Here is a 16,465-nt window from a genome sequence, read left to right on the forward strand (position 1 = left end):
GACATTAAGAATCCACACTAGATAGCTGGGCGTGGTGTCACTTGCCTTTAATCCCAGCACTCTGGGAGGCAGAGGCAGGTGAATCAGATTGCTGTAAGTTCGGGGCCAGCCTGGTCTACAAAGCGAGTCCAGGACAACCAAGGCAACACAGAAAAAAAACCTGCCTCGAAAAACAAAACAAAACAAAGCAAAAAAAGAAGCCGAAGCATAGCCCAGTCTAGTATCTTCCTTTGTTCTATGCACCATGTGATCTCCTCTGACACACACATAGATGTTTTCAGTCCTGAGAACACTTCTTGGATTATTTCTTTAATGAGTTCCTTTCCTTAGTTTCTCCAGAGCTTTCATTCTAAAATTCTGTTATTTGAATATTGGACCTCTTGGAAGAGTTGTACAGTCTCTCGATATTCTTTCTGTTTTAAAATTCTTTTATTTTTTTGAAAAAAAAATATTGTACCTTCAATAATTATTGTAAAAATTATTGTACCCTTATGTGTCTTATCAGTCAGCAACAGAGACAAATCTAGAAAGATATTTAATAGGGAGAGTAAAGTGCTATCTCAGAATACTTTCCTTCTTAAGTTTTTGTTTTATTGATTAACTTTTAAAATAATTTAATTTTATGTGTGAAGTGTCAGAGCCCTTGGAATTGGTGGTACAGACAGTTGTGAGCCACCATGTTGGTGCTGGGAATTGAACCTCTGGAAGAGCAGACAGTGCTCTTATCCACTGAGCCATCTCTCCAGCCCCCAAGTTTTTGTTTTATTTTAAAATTCTATTTGTGTGAACATGCCTGTGCAGGCTGCTGTGTGTGTACGCGTATGTGTACTCGTGTGTGTTCATGCGCATGCGTGCCACAATGCACATAGGAAAGTTTGAGGTCAATTTCAGAATGGGTTCTCTCCTTCCATCACGTGGGTCCTTGGGATCAAACACAGGTCATCAAGCTTGGTAGCTTAATTTCACCTGGCCTTAACCTTTCTTTTGCTATAACAAAATAAATAAGATGAGGTAATTTGTGAAGAATAAAGACACATTTAATTCACAATTCTTGAAACATGCTCCTCTCTCGAGGGATTTGACAGAGAACTAGACAAGGGTTCTGCTGCTGAGATGCACCCCAGCCTCCCTCCTCCTCCTCTTCTTTGGAAAGGGTCTTGCCACATTTCCTACACTGTCCTGAACCATGCAATTCTCCTAGTCTCAGCTTCTTAAGCATGTGTGGAGGTAAGGGCCTTGTTGCTTCCTCGTAACTTGGCCAAGGGTGCCACATGGGGAGAATGAGGAAGCGTGCCAGCTCAGGTCATCACATTATAAACTCACTTATGTCTCACAGGGCTTTTCCTTCATGTCCTACTTTCATCCTCATCAGCGCTCAAAGGCTGACCTCCAAGTATCTTCCAAGATATGAGTTTGAGATTAAGTTTCCAATACAAAAATTCTTGGGAGACACATTTTTAAAAATGTCTTTGTGTGTGTGTTTGTTTGTGTGTATGTGTGTGATGTGCGTGTGTGTGTGTGTGTGTGTGTGTGTGTTATGTTATTGCCAGCATAGGAACACCAAGAAGCTCATGTTGGGGTCAGAGGACGGCCTCAGGTGGTTGTCCTTGCCTTTCCACCCTTGAGACAGGGTCTCTCCTTGTTTGCAGTGATGTATGCTAGGCTAAGTGGCTGGCAAGCTTCCAGGGGTGCTCCTGTCTGGGCTGCCCAGAATGCTATGAATACAGAAGCTCATGACCTCATACGGCTCTTCACGAGTTCTGATAATAAGAACTTACACAGCAAGTACCTTATTCATGGAGCTCTTTATCTCCTGGCCTTAACAGTTTCCTTCCTAACACTGGGCAGGGCTCAGATTGTACTATCCCTGTGGTCCAGGAATAGGGAAGTTGCTGTTATCATCAAGATACCAGTGAAACACAGGAAATCTCTGCAGACATCTTATTGGTGCTGTAGCTCTGTGGCAGATGAGTGGCATAGAGAAGAATCCAGCCGGGCTCTCCATAAACCATGTCTGACCAGCAAACCTGCTGCATGCTCTGGGAGGTCAGTGATCCTGGCCTCCAGTTTACCACCTAAATCTGTACACAAAAGTCAAAGAGTGTAGAGGTTAAAAGTAAGCAGACCAACAGAAACAAAAACAAGTTTATAAAAAACAAAACAAAGCCAGCCTGATGGCCATTTTCACCCTTTGTCTAGATTTTCCCTTAGATTCAAGTGTTTTTTTTTTTTTTTTTTTTTTTTTTTGGTTGTTTGTTTTTCTTTTTTGAGACAGGGTTTCTTTGTGTATCCCTGGTGGTACTGGGACTCATTATGTAACGCAGGCTGGCCTTGAACCCACAGAGATCTGCCTGCCTCTGTCTCCTGAGTGCTGGGACTAATGACATGTACCACCATACCCGGTTTCTACTTTTTTTTTTTTTTTTTTTTTTTTTTGGTGGTGGGGGTTCCAATCTTTCAATCCACTTGATGTCATAGCTTTTCTTTCACTCTCTTCTTCTTGACTGCTTTGTGCTTTGTTACTGTATTTTGGATGATTTTTTTTTCTTGCTGCCTTCCAATTCGTAGTTTTCATCATTTATTTTCTTCTTGACTACATATAGTCTAGAGTTAAACCTCAATGTTGCCCTTTAAGAAAATCACCGATTATTTTTACAGCTCACACTTCCAATGGGTGCCTTTTTGTGGCCTTCCCTAAACTTTTAGCATGCTCCATTTCTACCTGTTTCTACCTAACAGCTCTTACATGTCTTTAGTGGTTCTTCTGCCTTTCCAACTTCTTGGTGCAGTGTAGATGGAAATGTGTGCGAAGGCTCTTTCCACACTGCTCTGTAAACCACTGTCAACTAGAATGAATCTGCATGGTTGGTTTTTACCATCTCTACCAAAGACACTAAGAAGTACCCCAAGCCAATACATTTCTTCTCTGTAGGTAGTTTGGAATTTTTAAACCCATTTTTGAAAGGCAGTTCTCCCCAACATAGACTCTAATGCCTTTGGGTGGCTTGTGTGTGTGCGTGTGTGTTGGGTGGAGGTCGGGTCTTTTTCCTCTCGAGGGTGCAGTTGTAGTTCTGTGGTTGCTTCTGTTTGGAAGCTCTCCTAACCCCTCCTTCCAGAATAAAAGTCCTATGTTGTCCCATGGTTCTGTCTCCTGTGCTAGACTAATGCCTGTCTAGAGTGGAGCTAGGGGTGCCTTCCTCTTTGTGAGGCTGTGTTCTTCTCACCCTCTTAGCTCATCCTACCCAGCCCACACAGTCTCCAAACAGCATCTTCCTCCAGCCTCCTGTCTCCCAGGAAACTTTTTGTTGTTGTTGTTCTGAAGTGTAAAGGTTTCTATTAATGTACAAAGGATGCGTTAAAATTTACACTAATCATAAATGAATACCTAGCCGCTTCCCCAGAGGAACAGACAGGGCTGGAGCTCTTTGAACATCAATCACACCCAGTAAGAAAGCGAACATTAGCCAGGTGGTAATGGTACACACCATTGATACCAGAACTTGGGCAGCAGAGGCCAACGGATCCCTGAGTTTAAGGTCAGCCTGGTATACAGAGTGAGTTCCAGGACAGTCAGGGCTGCACAAAGAAACCTTGTTTGGAAAAACAAAAACAACCTCCCAAAAAGAGAGAAAGAAAGTATTACCCACCTTTAGAAGGCTCCTGGTGTTTATCCAGTCACTGTTCTTTCAAATCTAACTCCAGGCCTAACCTCTCTTTTCTTTTTGCTTTTTTTAAAAGTAATTAATTTATTTAATCACTTTACAGCCAGACTAGAGCTCCCTCCCTCCTCTCCTCCCAGTCCCACCTTCTTATTCCCCTCTCCCAGTCTCCCTGCTTCTTCTCCTCAGAGATGGGGAAGCCCCACCATGGGTATTAACACACCCTGAGACATCCAGTTGGGGCAGGACTAACCTCACCCTTTCCCACTGAGGCCAGACAAGGCAGCCCAGCCAGGGGAAAGGGATCCAACGGCAGGCAACACACTCAGAGATAGCCCCCACTCCAATTGTTGGGAGATTCACATGTTGGCCACGCGGCATATCTGCTACATATGAGTAGGGGGCCTGGGTCAAGGCCATGCATGTTCTCTGGCTGGTGCGTCGTCTCTGTGAGCCCCCACGGGCTCAGGTAAGTGTCCTCTGTAGGTCTTTTGAGGTGTCCTTGACTCCTCTATCCTTCCTCCCACTCTTCCACAAGACTCCCAGAGCTCTGCCTATTGTTTGGCTGTGGATCTCTACACCTGCTTCCATCAGCTGCTGGATGGAGCCTCTCAGAAGAGTTATGCTAGGCTCCTGTCTGTAAACTTAGCAGAGTGTCCTCAATAGTGTCAGGGGTTGGCTCTCTCCCATGGGCTGGGTCTCAAGGTGGGCCAGTGATTGGCTGGCCATTCCCTCAATCTCTGCTCCATCTTTATCCCTGCACTTGTGGTAGGGAGGACAAATTTTGGGTCAAAAGTTTTATGGGTGGGTTGCTCGAATCTCACTCAGAAGGGAAAAGAAAATAGACAATCTGAAGTAGATGGAAGGAGGGAACTAGTGGGGATTAGGTGTGTGGAGAACAGAGGGGGATGGGCTAGGAGCGGCAACAGAAGTTAGAGGGGGGCATCTCTGGGATGGGGGAGGCTTCTGGGAGTCTATGGGGATGACCCTAGCCAAGACACCTGGCAACAGGGCTATTGAGCCTGAAGCTGCCACCTCCTGTAGCCAGGTGGGACTTCCAGTGGAGGGAGGGGGACCCCAACCATGCCTTTCTAACAATCCCTGAGAACCCATAGCCCAGCCCCACCTCGTCACAGCCTCTGCAGGGCCTCACCTTCTTTTTCAGCCCAAGCACATACTGAGTATTCACCAGCATTTCGCAGCTGGAGTGGAGAGCTCACTATTCCATCTCGGCTGGACCTCCAGCAGCCTTTTTATGAAATGCCATTGTTAGGGAGGTGGGGGCTGGTAAGTCGGATTCAAGTATGGAAAGCTTTTTTTGTGCACTCCAGACTGAATTGAGGTTTCTGTCCTGTAGGCAGTAGACAATTAGTATAAAATCGCATCTAGGAGAGTGAGACAACTTTGGACAGATATGCTCTAGAAACAGTGCTCCGAAAGGAAGCGGGGAGGAGGGGACCTCAAGAGCCATTCAGGATCAAATCAACTGGTGAGACCTATCTGTAATTCTGCTGAGGCATGCCCAGGGCCTACAAGAGAGCAAAGGTCACGGTAAGACTGGAGAGGCAAATCCAGGAGACAGGAGGTGACTTATAAGACACAGGTAAGGACAATTTCTACTCTCTGGAAATCTGATGGAAGCTAACACAGCTCGCGGAGCTTAATGAAATACAGGAGAAAGTTCGTGAGGATTCATCTGATTTGGCAATTTTGTCAGTGGCTCGCTCCACAGGTCCTCTCTCAAGACTCTGGTCCCATGACTACTCAAAACATGCCTGTTTGTGAGCCCCTGCTGGTGGCAGCTGAAGCCTGGCAAGACAGGGGTCGGTAGGGACAGGACTGCCCCTAGGCCTGGGCTCTTTCGAGTGGGAACTCATTAGCCTACAAGATGGCAGACTCAAGGTTTCCTCCGGTTGATTTTGCTGCCTGTTAAGTGTGGAGGTATCCAGATTCTGAGCTTTGTGCCTGGTGGGGGCCTCTTAAGGGAAGGGGAGAGTCAAGAGATATGGAGATGCAAAATGGAGACAGACTTTCTTCTGGCTGGTCAGAATCCAGTCCTTTGCCAGCCTGGAGTACAACTTTCGCTTCTAACTGAGTCACAATCTCTCCCCATCACCTATTTGGCAGGCTGAAGAGGTTTCTTTTCTTTTTGCTCCTCACTCTCTTTACCTAACCATCGGCTTCTGCCTGCTATGGAACCCGTCAACTTTCCAGTTAGCTGGGCTGATCTTAGCTGTCTCTCAGGTTAACTGTTATCTGAACAGTGTGGTTCTAGAAGCACGCCACTGGAGTTGGAGGTTTCTAGCTTAGAGCCTAGAAGTTTGCTCTGTGAAGGGCCCAAGACATAGCAAGCTGAGGGCAGGGGGTGGGCAGACCCCATTACACAGATGGGCAGTACTGACATTATTGCTTGTGTTAGGCTGAAGTAGAATAGGATGCTATGACCTGTGAAATCATAATCCCACCCTATGTCCCATAGATGCTTCCCAGAGAGGTTGTGTGGCTCATTTAGGGTCAAACCAGGAACAGTTTAGTGTACCTTATTCTTCCTCCTCACTCCCAAAGGGTTTTGGAACCAGCTTAATGACCTTTGGGATACTATGGCCAACCAGATACTGACACTTTTTTTTGGGGGGGGGAAGGGATTGCTGCACACTTCTTGGTCCCACGGGCGTTGTAGACTCTGAGCTTGGGGTCTTAAAGTCCCACACTTCGTCTGAGTTCTCCCTGCAGGCTCTGCACCTGGGATCAGAAGCATGAATAGAAAGCTTGTTCAGTAGGAATTTCTTTCCTCTGCTGTTTGCTTTGGGTTTTTTCCCCCCTCTTCCATTCCTGGCTTCCAACCCAATATTTGGCTTTCTGTAAGCACTAAATATATATTTTTCACTTAACCCCCAGAAACAAGGCTTCCTACCTGCTTCCCACCACCGGATCCCCAGACTGGAATGAAAACACTACCCAGAGGGCATGGCAGCGCTGCTGAGCGGGGGCGGTTCCGGGAGGGGGGGAGGGGAGAGGCGCAGCGCCAGGAAAGGGGAGCACTCACCCACGCGGGGCATCTCTCAGTCCCAGTCAAGGGAGCGTCTGAGGGAGGGAGGGAGGGAGAGGGAGAGAGGGAGGCAGGACAGCCGTACAGTGGCTTCCTGTACCCTCTGCTCCACCCAGGGCCCTGCACCTCTCTTGGTACACTCCTCCCGCGCACCCCAGGTGCAGCCGGCAGGGCACCACACAGACCTCCCATTACCCATCCTCGCGGCCCACCCGAGACTGCGCCCGGGGGTGGCTGCACCTTCCTGCTCTCTCTGTAAACAGTCAGGGCGGCGAGCTGAACGGAACCTGGCAGTGGAAAATTCCCCTTGCGCAGCCTCGTGGGCAGTGCCTGAAGCCGCAGCTATTGAGTACCAGCCTTGGCTAGCCTGGCCCCGGACAACCATCCCTAAGGCGCCTGCTGGGAGGGGGTGGCTGCTTCTCCATCAGAGATGGGCCAGGAGAGTGGGACCCCAGCTCAGCACCCCCCTCCCTCCCCAGTCCCTCCCTCAAAAGAACCCATCCTTAGTTGCACTTGGTTTTCCAACTCTGGGGTCCTGGCAGTGCATGTCTCTGTCTGGCCGGGCAGGAAAAACGCGAGACGGCTTCTCTTCCTACCCCCGATTTATAGCCTAGCTGTGTTTCTGAGTGAGGCTGACTGGCTCTGCAGTTCGGTGGTGCAGGCTTGCTTCCTGCCCGAGTGGCATCCTTCCTGTCTGAATTGCTGCCCTCTGCTTGCCCCTGTGTGAGTGTGTGTGCGTGCGCGCGTGCATATCTGTGTGTATGTGTGCGTGCGTGTGCATGCGTTGCTCATAAATCCTGGTGGCCAGCAGAGCCTTTCTGACCTTCCTCTGTGCTCTTGTTTCCTCCTTCATTTCCTCCTATCTGTCAACTGCTGGCCAGCCACCCACCCAGCACAGTAGGAACTGCCAAGGGACTCAAGAAGCAAGCTAAGTCTCTGGTCCTGCACTCGATAAAAGAGTCAAGTAGGAGTGCTAACCCCTGCAACACAGAATCTGTTTTCTTTCCTCCTCAGTCGCTAACCCAACCCTGCCTGGGTTCTGTTTCTCAGATCAGCCAAGCCCAGCTCTGTACTGTCATCGTTAGGAGCGGTAGTGTTGATGCTCAGCCCCTACCTACTGCCAAGTCTGGGTCAGTCTGCCCGGTGAAGCGTGCTGCTGGACGTAGGTGACCAGTGCTGGTCCTAACCTCCTGCAAGAAGCTCCCACGGTCCTCCTCCTAAGACGGGAATGGATTTGGCTGATCTAGCTAAGCTTGGAGGTCCCTTGCCTGTTTCCCGCCCCCCAACTCTGTGCTTAGTCCTTAGCCAAAGAGACCTGACACATGATGACTTTCTTCCCTGTTCCCAACCCTTCCTCCCAACCATCTGGACCACCAGAAACTCCCCTTTGTTTTGTGTTTGATGGGCCTGCAGTTCTTCATTCCACTCCAGCGTCAAGTGAGGGCAGATTGTGTGCCAGGCACTCATGTGGGTGCTGGAGACAAACCTGTCCCTTGGAGTTCACAGCCCCCTGATAACTTGCATATCACGTTCCTTCTTAGGGCTGACTTCCTGTCTCACAGTCCCCTGGGTTGTAGGGAAACTGTAGTTAGTCCTCCCAGAGTAAAGACACATGACCAAACTCAGACCCTTAATTGTTTGCCCACAATCAACTAGTGGGAGCTACTTGGGTTCAAGTTTCTCTCTTGGCACTGTGAACTTTGATACACAAAGGCCAGTGTCAGGTTGTAAAGCTCTCTCACTCATACACACACACACACACACACACACACACACACACACACACAAAGGCACATTGCAAGACTATCTTTCTTTCTCATCGTCATGGGGTGTGTCCTGTATGAATCTCCCTAAACATTGGAAGGGACAGGAAGTCCCTCTTGGGATTCCTTCCTGCCTGCTTGATTTTGTTTGAGAGTGAGATGTTTGGGGGCAGGACCATAAGAAAGAGAAGAATCCGGGACCCACAGAGTGGGAGAGACACCCAAGACTTCACCAACACAAGAACTTCGTCCTTGGTATCTCGGTGGGCAAGGCTGGGCTTGTCTTGCTCAGTCACTGGTAGAGGCAATGTCGACTTGGTGACAGCTTCCTCCGAAGAGATGAATGAAACAATTGTGTGCTTGGTGCAGAGAAGATTCCAGATGGAGGAGATGTTTTCAATGGCAATAACCCCGAGATGGAAGATTTCAATGAGTCAACAAACAGATATTGGCACTGGCCCTTCCCTTTGATGGTTTTGTGAGCGCTTGTGAACTCCGGAGGTGTTCTTGGCACCGATTGGCCCTTGTCTAAAAGCCTTTCTTTTCTTCTTCATCTCAGTCACTCCTCTCATCTCCTGCAGGGATTCCAGACTCAAATTCTTAAACAACAAAGGCAGTTATCAGAATCCCAGTGGGTGGGTTCTCAAGACAGAAGGGGAGAGTTTTCTCATGGCTCTATAGAAACCGCTCCCCCCACCCCCCAACCCCTGATTTTTGTTTTCAAAAACATCAGATGAGCGTATTTAAGGGGTCTCTTGGGAGTTGGTTCTGCACCAATTGATGGTTTAAGAGGTTCACCAAGGGTGTGTGAGTCCTAATAAATGTCCAGTTAGTGACTTTGGAGTTTTATGTGGCCTCTGGAAACCGGGGGGTGAGAGAGTGGGTGTGTGTGTCAGAGGGTGGTAGGCAACTCAGGAAATTTGTGGCATTTATCCCCAGTGAAGGACAGGTCACAGATGAGGTCCAATATGATGTTATTGGGATTGGAGGTGAGAAAAATAAGACAAAAAAAAAAAGTAAGTATGAAACAGTCCAGGCCAAGAGCCACAATACAGGAATGTGATACAGTGGTAGTTGTTTTAGGTGAGATCTGAAAACTGGAGGTTCTGGCTTGGAATCTACCTGGGAGAAAGACCTCCCTCCACCCACCCCACCCCCCGCCTTCTTTTAAAGATTTACAAACATCATCCATCTTGCCTAAACAAGGTAGCCCAAGATGGATGTTCCTGGTTTTACCAGCAAGACTGCCCCTGAGATTGAATAAGTTTGGCAGTGGGAACCACTCTCCAGTCCCAAAAGTGTCTTCTGCCGTGTTGCATGGCCTGTGGTTTCAGCCAGGTCCATGTCCTTTTGTTGACACCAAAGATGGCCCTCTTGCGGGGTGGAGGATCAAGGTCAGAAACAGAAACTGTAATTAAATCTTTTTTTATCCTGTCTCATTCCCCAGCAGGAGGTTATTCTTAGTGCTCCGTGAGGGGGGAGGAAGGAGCAAAAGGCTGCTTTTGACCTTGTGGCCTTCTGGTGATTGGGTAGAGAGGGCTGAGACTGAGCTTACCTTGAGCATTTTCTGAATCCAGAAACTGCAGAGGGTGCTGCTTCCATGGCAGAAAGCAAGACCAAAGCCCTGAGCATCCGTATTTGTCAAAGTCTCTAGCCCTCTGACTCTGGACCTTGGGCAGAGTGTGGGCAGCCCCCTGGAGAAGCTCTGCTTGTGTAGGCTGAGGCTCGTCTTCTCCCAACCTGAGTCCCCCCGTTTTTGACCGAACAAGTCTTAGAAGCATGCTGCTTCCTTTACGTCTTTTCCCTCTTCCTCTGGAGTCTGGCCAGAGCTGGAATTCCTGGACTGAGGACCAGGGGCAAGATCCGCAAAAAGCTGCCACTCCTTTTTCTCATTATTTCAGGTGCCTTAGGAAACACCGTTTCTTCTTCCGGCCTCCTTCCCAGGTGTGTTCTCTTCTCCATCAATCTTTTAGCCCACTCTTCTTCATCCCACCCCTGGCCAAGGAAGTGCAGCCAAGAGTCCAGCTTGGTCTGGCCTCCTGCAGAAAGCATTTCAAGCGTCTCCCATTCAACCAAAGCCAAGAACTGGAAGCAATGGGATGTGGGGTTCAAGTTCTCGGAGTGCACACTGCAGACAGTGGTTTGCTTTCAAGAAGAAAAATTACTCTCCACTGTGGATTTGCCCCGAAAGGAAGACCAAGGATCCTGTTCCCCTTGGCTCATCCTTTGAGCTGCACTCTTTCGCATGTGCTGTTTCTTACAAACAGCAAAGCCCCATTTCATTGGGGGGCATCCCTCCCCTTCAGTTCCTTCCTCTTCCAGCTCCCTTTTCCCCACCTGGAGAGCCAGCTGGAGCCTACAGCCTCTCTCACATGTGTGTATGCAATTTCCTCCCACAACTAATAGCTCATTCCCTTGACCGGGACAGCGCCGTGAGGTGTCTCCGTGTCAGATGGTGGGATAGTTCTTGAAAACCTTCACCCCTTGATGACTACTGAGGGTATCTAGCCTGACTTAGTGTACAGTGCCTCTTGCCATATCCCCACATCACCCCTTTCCAGCCCTGCTAATCTCACCGTCGTTAATGTCTTACTCTAACCTTTCTACCCCATCTCTGGCCATTCCTAGTGTTAATCCCACTGGGTGAGAATTTGAGCCAAATTTGAAGCAAACTTTAATTAAGTACTAAACAGGGTGATGGGACTCTGAAAAGCAAACCCATAAGGCTCTGTACCTCCCGCCTTCATCGGATGGGGCAAGCGGGCGTCCTGACATACTTCCTGTCTACGCACCTCCTTACACCTGATCAAGTATATCCAGCGTAGTTGAGGTAACCAAACTTGTCTAGGGAAGTGACAACGTGTGGCTAGTTATATGGACAGCAGCCTCCAGCATCTCAGGAAGTATCTGTCTTTGGGCAGTTAGAGGCATTTTTGCTTTAAGGATCTCCTGAGCACAGTAATTAAAACTTAAAACATAACTTTGGCTCTCATATTACTTCTGCTGAGACATTGATCTCTTATCTTTTCTTTTTTGGAGACAAAGAGAGTCTCACTATGTAAATCCTGACAGGGGACTCACTATGTGGACCAGGCTGACCTGGAACTCAGAGAGATCCATCTGCCTCAGTCTCCTGAGTACTGGAGTTAAAGGTATGCACCACTGCACCCGGCCTCCTCCTCTTCATTTTTGTTTCCTCCTTACCCCACACTGAGACCTAGAGATTTTTCTAAATTTCAGCGTGGCTGTGTTTTAGGGTAGTCCTTTTAGGACTCAGCCCCTGTCTCTCCTGGATCTTGCTTTTCCCATCAGCATGTGTTCTGGACTTGCTTCCAGACCTCTGCAGGGAACATCATTATTCTAGTACTGGTGTGTGTCTGTGTTAACACATGTGAGTACACACACACACACACACACACACACACACACACATAGTTGCCCATGCACCAGGTATCACTGAAAGCTATTCAAAGCCTGGGTGTAATGCCACATACCATTTTTTTTTTAAATAATATTTCTATTGATTATTTGGGAATTTCATATCATGAACCTCACTTCCCAGTCCTCCTAGGTCCATCCCCTGACCCTTGGGACCTCTTCCCCTAGAAAAAAAATAAAAATTCAATTTGTGTTTTCCACATACTCACCGGAGCATTGTCAAACTCTGGGTGGACAGTCCCACCTACCACCCTGCCAGAAGCCATCAGTTCTAGGGAGCTATACTTCAGCATCTTTACCACACACCTTTTAAAAGTTCTCTTTGATGGCTTTCTGTCTAGGCTCTTTTTTTTTTTTTTTTTTTTTTTTTTTTTTTCTGGGGGGGTGGGGGGTGGGGTGGGGTGAGGAGCAGTGTAGGCTAGAGTGTCGCTTTCTCAACCGTGAGTCTGCAGTCATCCAAACCAGGGCAAAAGTAGCTAGCTTCCTTGCCCTTTACCATCAGTGGGAACACGGATCATGGACATACTCATGGTTTCTGGCAACAGCAGGGACCACAGACATCCACATGGTCCTCCACGTCCGCACGTGCCACAGACCTCAGCGTGGTCTCCTGTGGCTGTACAGACCACGGACATCAACCCGCCCTCTGCACAGGCCACGGATACCATCACAGCCTTCCGTGGTAGCATAGCCCACAGGCATCAACATGGGCTCAGGCTGCCCGACTTCTACATGGCCTTCAGTGGTAACCCGGGCCATAGCCATTAACACAGACCCTGGCCACAGTAGGACCACCGGGCCCACATGTGGCCCTTGGCAGCGGCAAGGACTGAACATTAATATGGTCCCAAGTGGCAGCACGGCTCATTCATCTCCAGTCCTCTATCTTTGCCACCTCCCCATCAAATCTTCATTTGTTGTGGTGACATTGGCTACTGCAGTGTGTCACCCAGGACTTTTGTTTTTTGTTTTTGTTTTCTTTGGCTTGCCCAGACAGCTTTGCAGGCAGATATTCATTGCAATGGGTCATTGGTCTGGCTCAAGGTTTCTGGTTTCTGAAGCACCATAAATTCTGGACCATTGAGTCCTGGATATCCTGCTGTTGCCCAGAGTCGGGTGATACTGCAGCTAGGCAGGACTTCTGGGGGAGTTCCTGGCTGCTGCACCCCCTCCCACCCTCCATGTTGGCCACCCAAGCTCACCAAGCTTGATCCCTGTGCCCGAAGCCCATGCGCAGAACTGCCACCCCTCGCTCTGGCTCCCGGTGGGGCAAGCAGCACAGGGCGCAGCTGCAGCAGCAGTTTCCATGCTGGGAGCCTGCCAGCCGGCCTAGGCTGCACACGCCTTTAATCCCGGCTCTGCAGAGGCAGGGGCAGGCCATCTTTGTGAGTTAGAGGCCAGCTTGGTCTTCATAGAGAGCGCCAGCCAGGGTAAGACCGTATCTCAACAAAACAAGACACAGCCTGAGCCACATAGTTTTTCTGGAGAGCTAGCTCAGCAGATAAGAGCACTTGCGCTCACATCCAAGCCTGGTCTCCAGCACTCCCATCGTGGCTCACAACACTCAGTAACTCCAGTTCTAGTGAACCCGATGCCCTTTTCTGGCCTCTGCAGGCACCAGGCATGCATGTGATGCAGAGTCATATGTACATGCAAGCAAACACTCCTACACATAAAATTAAAAAAAAAAATTTTAAAAATAACATATTAAGAAAACAACATAAATAAAATATAAATATAAAAAAAATAACAAAACCATCCAAGGCTCTACTGCTCTCCAGGGATTATGATTTCCGTGAAGAAATTCCCTGATGGAACTCCGGATTCCACATCTCAAACACAACTTCGGGGTGACCTCGAGCCTCTAGTTCGCGCAGCCTTCTGCCTCCTTCATGTATCTTTGTGACACTAACTGCGACTGTGTCCTCCATGTACATTCTGTCTCTTTGATAATAGGGTTGCTAGCCTGTTTTTCATATCAGGATTGTCCTCTTCTGCTCATGTGCTTAATGGAAAATCAGCTGCTTCTGGGGGAGCAGCTTTGCCTTCAGCCAAGCAGAGCCACAGGAAGGGCTTCCAGGGCGGAGGGGGAGGCAAATCCAAGCCCCTGGCGCGGGGTGGGGGCGGGAGGGGTGAGTGTTTGTTCATTGGCCATTTCTGGGTAAGACTTTTCCTTCGCCTATGGGAGCTCTCTGAGTAGCATAGTTTTCCTCCAGATTCGGGGGCTTGCCAGGCAGCTTCAGAGCAAAGCTGGTCCTGTAGAAAGTAGAGTCAAAGCTCAGAAAGAAACTGGGTCCTGATGTCACTAGCAGAGTGGACAGGTAGGGCTGACCCTAAAACCAACTCTGGCCTGTATTTCCAGTCACATGTGCCTTTAAAGAATTGAGTTTTTTTTGTTGTTGTTGTTGTTGTTTTGAGACAGGGTTTCTCTGTATAACAAGAGCCCTGGCTGTCCTGGACTGGCATTGTAGACCAGGCTAGCCTCGAACTCACAGAGATCTGCCTGCCCCTGCCTCCTGAGGGCTGCCTGGTCTGAATTTTTTTTTTTTTTTTTTTTAGACAAGTTTTAATTAGGTAGCCATAGCTAGACTGGAACTTTTTATGTAAACCAGGATGATCTCAAACTTGCGGCAGTCTTTCTGCCTCTGCCTCCCGAGGTGCTCAGATTGCGGTAGAGCTGTCATGTTCAGCTCTGCTATCATTTATGTCTCTGTTATCATTCATAAGCTGGAGCACCTCATTTATCACTCCATTTTGCTGTTATGTTTAAATCTGCAATGCCCAAGATCTAGGCAGGAATCCCAAATTCTGTAATCTCAATTGTCCCACAAATTCAGGAAGCCCAAAGTTGATCTTAGATTTGTTCATTTGTTTGAGATGCTTGTGTCTAGAATCATTGCCAAAGGTGATCCTTAGGAAGCGAGTCTTCTTTCAGGTGAGGCAGATGAAGTGGGCTGTGAGGGACCCTGAAAGTCAGCTTCTAGCAGCAGGTGTGAGAAGGAAGTGGGGTGTTCTACCCTCACTACTGTCTACCCAGGAATTCTGGGGCACTTGAGACAACTTTGGTCCCCAGAGTGCAAAAAAAAAAAAAAAAAAAAAAAAAGCTGCTTCTTTTTGCTTTGGGGCAAGTGTAGTAAAATGTCTAGGCTCTTAAAGAGGGTAGGTTAGGTCTGCCTGTCTGTAGGCTTAGATTTTTCACCAACCTACTTTATTTAGGGTTCCTAAATGCTCTACCTCCCTTCCACCCACTGAGCAGAGGTTGGAGAGAAAGAAGATTATTAGGTAAAGGAGGTTGTAGACCTTTTTAGAAGTAGTTCCTTGGGACAGGTCCACTTCTTGTCTGGATTCCAGTAGTCCAGTCCAAAGGCCAACACCACGCAGCAACAGGACTCAGCACGACTAAGAAGATGGGGAGAAGTCAGCAAAAGTCACAAGACTCAGCTGGATTGCCTGAAGTTCTCTGGAACATTTCTCTCTTCGAAGTCCAGGATGAAGATCAGCACGACAATGTCCATCCAAAAAACGATGTCTCACTGTCCCTGGGCTTCTATATGTCTCCTCTCCTCAGAGTCCACCCACAGATGTTCTCAGCTGGCCAAAGTCACGCCCCTCGCACGAGAGAGCTCACAGGAAAACATCACATGCCCTCTCACAAGCCAGCCTCCAGCAAAAACAACATATGCCCTCTCACAGGTTAGCTTCTAGCAAAACATCACATGACTCAACTGAGTCTTCAAAGACCCCAGAAACTTGCACTTCAGCTGTCCTCTCTGCTCCTTTCTTTTATTCATGGACCCGCCTCATCCACTGGGAATCACCTTCCTCATAAGCCTACGTGCTCCTATCCATTTCGGCCATGTTGCTCTCTTGCAGGCCTGGAAAAACACACACAGCACTCATCCATCAGTCTGTGGATACAAAGGGGGACTTGAGGTAGGAGGAGCCTGATGCTACCAGACTTGGGCAGCTGAAGCTGATGAGTGAAAGCTGCATTGAGTTGTAAATTCTGAAATAGGTTGGAAACTGCCGACTACAAGCAGGGGGCAGGAACTCACTGTGATGTCTAGTCTTTCTCTAGCAGCCCTGTTGAGGCCGTAAGACTGGTTCTTTGCATGGGAAGTCAGAAGGATACAGGGCCTAAGGCAGCCAGGGACAGTGATGGGAAAGGATACAGAAGAAGCAGAACTCCATAAATAGGAGCTCAGGACTGCTTTTGGTGCCTGCTGTCGGCTCTGTAGCCCCAAAATATGGTGGCTGCCCAGGCTTCTGCCTGCCTGTCTGCTCCTGTGTCCTGTGTCCTGCTCAGGGACCACTGAGCAGCAGTTTTTATCTTCATCATTCCCTGGGATCCTGCCTGCCTCCCTCCCTCCCTTCATTATCCAAACACTCACATTTTTAAAGTTTGTAGAATTACCTTTCCTAAGGATCTCTGAACTTTGTCAGCACCTCTCAAAGCCAAAAGGCCCTTGAAAATGAAATATTATTGGTAGATCTGACAGGCTGGGTCCTGACGAGAGGGTTCCCATACCCAATGGTTGTGCCTGGGACTTTTTCTC

The sequence above is a fragment of the Psammomys obesus genome, unplaced genomic scaffold, assembly GCF_907164565.1.
Source record: "Psammomys obesus unplaced genomic scaffold, mPsaObe1.curated_primary_1811, whole genome shotgun sequence".
In the NCBI taxonomy this organism is placed as follows: Eukaryota; Metazoa; Chordata; class Mammalia; order Rodentia; family Muridae; genus Psammomys; species Psammomys obesus.